Genomic DNA, 6,014 nt, shown 5'->3' with positions numbered 1-6,014 from the left:
CCCTGAAGGTGGAATCTCATGTGGATAGGGTGGTGAAGAAAGCTTTTGGTTTGCTGGCCTTCATAAATCAGAGCATTGAGTATAGGAGCTGGAATGTAATGTTAAAATTGTACAAGGCATTGGTAAGGCCAAATTTGGAGTATTGTGTACAGTTCTGGTCACCGAATAATCGGAAAGATGTCAACAAAATAGAGAGAATACAGAGATTTACTAGAATGTTCCCTGGGTTTCAGCACCTCAGTTATAGAGAAAGGTTGAACAAGTTGGGTCTTTATTTTTTTGGAGCGTAGAAGGTTGAGGGGGGACTTGACAGAGGTATTTAAAATTATGAGGGGGATAGATAGAGTTGATGTGTATAGGCTTTTTCCATTGAGAGTAGATGAGATTCAAACAAGAGGACATGAGTTGAGTGTTAGGGGGAAGAAGTTTAGGGGTAACATGAGGGGAACTTCTTTACTCAGAGAGTGGTAGCTGTGTGGAACGAGCTTCCAGCAGAAGTGGTAGAGGCAGGCTCGATATTGTCATTTAAAGTAAAATTGGATAGCTGTATGGACAGGAAAGGAATGGAGGGTTATGGGCTGAGTGCAGGTTGGTGGGACTAGGTGAGAGTAAGCATTCAGCATGGACTAGAAGGGCTGAGATTGCCTGTTTCCACGCTGTAATTGTTATATGGTTATATGTGAGATCCTTGGTGATGTTTATGCTGAGGAATTTAAAGCTGTTCACCTTCTTAACCCCAGATCCATTGATGTCAATAGGGGTGAGCCTGTCTCCATTCCTCCTGCCGTCCACAATCAGCTCATTTGTTTTTGTGACAATGAGGGAGAGTTTGTTTTCTTGACACCAGCCAGATGTTGTTCAGACCTCAGACAGAGTCAGCAATCAAATGGTTGAGCATGGTGCGATGAATGTGCTGAGCTGTGTATATCACAATGCAAGAAGCATCGTAGGAAAGCCAGATGAGCTCAGGACAGGGAATTATGATATTGTATCCATTGTGGGGACTTGGTTGCATCCAACAGTTGGCGGTGGGGTTTCTCTGACACTGTTGAGCTTCATCGTGAGAGACATGGACGAGTAAATGCATTTCAAATATTTTCGGATGTCGGCAGGTAGATTTGACGATTTGGTTCATTGTCTCCAACCATTTATTTTGCATCAGTGTACAGACATGGCGGAGAAAAGCAACCGGAAATGCAATGCTACCAAGCGAACCAATCACAGTTGTTGCGGTCTGCATCGCCGCGACGCGTGAGTTACTTTTTTGAGGAGGTTCACGTTACCCTGTGGCGTAGGGTACATAGTGCCTATGGCGTACACTTGACGCACAAGTATAAATCAGGCTTAAGAGAGTTGGTACAGGAATCACTGGGCTTTAGTCCATTTGAACTTGTATTTGGTCATAGAGTGAGGGGACCTTTGACCTTGTTAAAGGAACAGTGGATTGATGGGGATGTATATGTTAACTTGTTAGACTGTGTTTTGAAGTTCAAAAATAAACTACACCAGGCCTGTAGTCTAGCGAGACAAAACTTAGATTTCTCAAAACAAAGTGAAGTGTTGGTTTGATAAGCGGACCAAAACAAAAGAAAATACAAGGTGGGGGATAATGTGCTTGCCTTATCTCCAATGTTGACGATTCTACTTCAAGCGAAATTCAATGGACTGTATGAAATAGTCTCTCAAATTAATGATGTGAATTATGTTATTAAAACACATGACTGACGTAAACTAACACAGGTGGTACACATCAATATGATAAAGCCTTATTCTGGCAAGCAGGCACCATCGGTGAGTGTTGTCAAACATATAAATTTGACAGCCCTGAGAATGAAACAATTGACTCATCTGAGACTTTTCACAAGCCAAACATGGTCCCAGTTAGGCTAATGAACTCGGTTGTTCTCAAAAACGTGGACAACAAGTTGGCTCATCTGCAGCCAAAGCAACAACAACAGCTGAAGGAATTAATTCTGAGTTTTAAAGTTTTATTTCCCAATGTTCCCAAGCAAACCACGGTCGCAGTACATGACGTAGATATTGGTCAAGCCAAACCGATTAAACAACACCCATATCGCATGAATGTAGAAAAGTGTAAATTGGCTGAGCAAGAAATTGAATATATGCTGAAAATGGTATTATCAGGCCTTCAACATCAAATTGGAGCTCACCCTGCGTTATTGTGCCCAAACTTGATGGTAGTGTTAGATTTTGCACTGATTATAGGAAGGTAAATGCAGTAACAAAAACAGATGCCTATCCTATCCCTAGGGTGGATGATTGCATTGATAAGGTTGGAAAAGGTAATTTCTTACAAAGATTGATCTGTTGAAAGGGTGTGGTGTGTTCCATTGACGGACTGAGGTAGAGAAATTTCTGCATTTGTGACACCTTCTGGGTTGTATGAATACAATGTTTCACCATTTGGAATGAAATATGCTCCAGGAACGTTCCAGAGAATGATTGATTCTGTAATTCAAGGGTTAGGACACACAGATACCTATATTGATGACTTAGTCACAGGGAGTGACACTTGGGAAGAGCATATCTGTGTAGTAGAAGAGCTGTTTGACAGGCTTTCCAGGGTCAGCCTTACAGTTGACTTAGCTAAGAGTGAATTTGGCCATGCCACTGTGACCTATCTTGGCTGTGTTGTAGGTCAAGGCAAGTTGGCTCCTGTGCAGGCAAAATCCAGGCAATTTCTGAAGTTCCTATTCTGACTGTGTGACGAAGGCCCGTCACTGATTACAGATGTTTCATGGCACACTCAGTAAAACACTCAAAGTGTCATCCACACACATTATTCCCCTCTGTTATTGTGGTGAGTGCACGCATCACAATAAATCAACAGTCACAATTTTACACTCATCCCCAGCAGTAATAGGTATGAAAAAAAGAAACACACTATGTCACAGTTTTATTATCTCAGGTGAATTTATTCATATTCATCTTTCCAGTAAGTGTTTTGCTGAAGTGTCATGGTAATCTGACGTTTCTCTCCTCCACAGTCACTGGGTCTGAAACAGAGCTGCTGCATAGAGCTGTCTTATATAGAGGCAGCAGCAACCTGCACAGGTGTGCCGATGGTGGAGGATACCATCTTTACCTGGGACAAGGGTTATGTTACCTAATTACTCATCTTGTGGTAAAGTTTTGGGGTTTATACAAGTTATTTAACCGGGAAATGGTGAATCCTGTGATGAAGTATATGTGTTTATTGTGAGAACTGGTGGTAGAGTTTCAGATTGTGTGAAATGGAAGATAATTGAGTTAATTAGCTTTTGGTTAGTCTCGGGGGATTGGCTTAGCTGTTATAAGCCTCAGGTTACCAAGGCTTTGGGTCGTTTTTTTTTCTGTTTAGTCTGAGGGTGGCTGTTAACCAGACAAGTGACAATTGCAAGCTGTGTGTGTGTGTGTGTGTATATATATATATATATAATATAGTATTTTTTTTAAAAAAATTTCTTGTTTTCATGTGGACATCCAAGTTTTTGTTTCTCCACTATTTTTGTAAATAAAAGCACCACAATCTATTTTTGCCACTCAAGCCATCTTGTTATTTTTCTTAGACAGTTGACCCACAGTTTTTGTGACAGACTGGTAAGAAGGCTCTTGGAAGGTTTCTGGGAATGGTTGGATATTATCGTTAGTTGTGTAAGAACTTTGCTGATATCACTCTTCCTCTGACTAATCTCCTGAAGAAGAGTGAAAAGTTTGTTTGGACCGAGACTTGTCAGGAAGCATTTGATCAATTGAAAGTTATTATTTGGGATTAGGCCAATCAATGTAGTGTCATCAGCAAATTTAATTAACAGATTGGAGCTGTGGGTGGTGACACAAGTCATGGGTGCACAGAGAGTAAAGGAGGGGGCCAAGGATTCAAGCCTGTGGGGCATGTGTGCTGAGGGTCAAAGAGACAGAGGTGAGGGATCCCACTCTTACCACCTGCCAGCCATCTGACAGGAAGTCCAGGATCCAGCTACACAAGGCAGGGTGAAGGCCCAGGTCTCTGAGCTTCTTCTCGATACTTCACAACTTCGTATGGCTAAAGCTCTGCCCATGACTGCAAGGAACTGCAGAGAACTTTGGTCTCATCTGGAAACATCATAGAAACAAGCCTCCCCTCTATGGACACTTCCTACACTTCCCCTGCCTCGGGAAAGCAGGCCGTGTACTCAAAGATGCCCACAACTTTGGACATTATTGCTGCAAACCCAAACCTCCATCGGGGAAGAGATGCAAAAGTCTTAAAGCGCGTACCACCAGGTTCATGGACAGCTTCCTGTCTGCAGTTGTCAGCCAAATTAATGGTCTCCAGTCCAATATCTATATAGGGGAAATATTTATGTACAATACAGAAACTGGTGTTACCTGTGTGTATTGTGGTGATGCAAAAGTTGCTAGAGAATTTGCAAGTGAGAGGAAGTGGAGTGATATTTGGAATTCTGACTTTTTAAAGTGTCATTCAGCAAGCAAATCAGGTATGGACAATGTGCAAAATTTCTGGTGAAAAAATCCTTCATTAACCGTTTCAGGCCTGCTACATAGGTTGTGAGAGAGTGCAGATGAACTCGATCAAACCCAGAGGAGATCAAAGTTCTTACTGACAGTGATATGCCAGCTGTTAAAATAAATACCTCTCTATATAAAATTCACTGTGCACATGTTGTCACTGGGTAAAAAAATGTACAGTACAAGATTTATGTGCACACTGGTCATGACAAATTAGAGGGGATATTGGTGGGAAGGTGGGGAGACCTCCAGTGTCCCTGATGCCCTCACATACAAGATGTGCATCCAGCTGCAGCTTGTAACCCTGCACTTTACAGAGTGGGAACTTGAAATGGATGAATTTTGGATCAGCTGGGAGTTGGAGGGGGTGATAGACATGACATGAAGAGAGGTGAGTTACACCCAAGGTGCAGGACACAGCAAACTGGGTGAGAGTCAGGAAGGGGAATGAGGTTAAATAGCCATCGAAGAGTACTCTTCTGTCCATCCCCCACAACAACAGGTGGAACCACTTTAGAAACATTTTGGGGGAATTACCTGGCAGAGGAAAGTCAAACGGGTGATAGGGGATTCGTTAGTTAGAGGAACAGAACAAGAGGGGACCAATATCCTAGTGATAAGGCTCGCTAGTGCTAGAGTTGGAGTGGGGTGATGTGGTTAAAATAAGTTGTAGGGGGAATGGGAGCCAGAATGACAGAACAGATAGTGGGGAGGGTGAATTGAATTGAATTGACTTGACTTTATTACATACATCCTTCATATACATGAGGAGTAGAAATATTTACATTACGTCTCCATCTAAATGTGCAATGTGTAATTTATAGTAAATTATAATAAATAGTTTGTACATAGGACAGTCAATATAACATAGTTATGCAATTGTATCAGCATGAATTAATCAGTCTGATGGCCTGGTGGAAGATGATACCCTGTTGGTCCTTTTGTTGTGGTACCGTTTCCTGGATGGGAGCAGCAGGAACAGTTTGTGGTTGTGGTGAATTGGGTCTCCAATATCCTTTGGGCCCCTTTTACACACCTGTCTCTGTAAATGTCCTGAATAGTGGGAAGTTCACATCTACAGATGTGCTGGGCTGTCCGCACCACTCTCTGCAGGGTCCTGCGATTAAGGGAAGTACAGTTCCCATACCAGGCAGTGATGCAGTCGTCAGGATGTTCTCAGTTGTGTCCCTGTAGAAAGTTCTTAGGATTTGGGGCTCCATCCCAAACTTCTTCAACCATCTGAGGTGAAAGAGGTGCTGTTGTGCTTTTTTCATGACACAGCTGGTATGTACAGACCATGTGAGATCCTCGGTGATGTTTATGCCAAGAAACTTAAAGCTGTTCACCCTCTCAACCCCAGATCCATTGATGTCAATAGGGGTTAGCCTGTCTCCATTCCTCCTGTCATCCACAATCAGCTCCTTTGTCTTTGTGACAATGAGCGAGAGGTTGTTTTCTTGACACCAGTCAGATGTTGTTCGGATCTCAGATAGAGTCAACAA

The sequence above is a fragment of the Mobula birostris genome, chromosome 13 (genome assembly GCF_030028105.1).
Source record: "Mobula birostris isolate sMobBir1 chromosome 13, sMobBir1.hap1, whole genome shotgun sequence".
NCBI classification, from domain to species: domain Eukaryota; kingdom Metazoa; phylum Chordata; class Chondrichthyes; order Myliobatiformes; family Myliobatidae; genus Mobula; species Mobula birostris.
Note: the sequence above shows the minus strand (reverse complement) of the source record.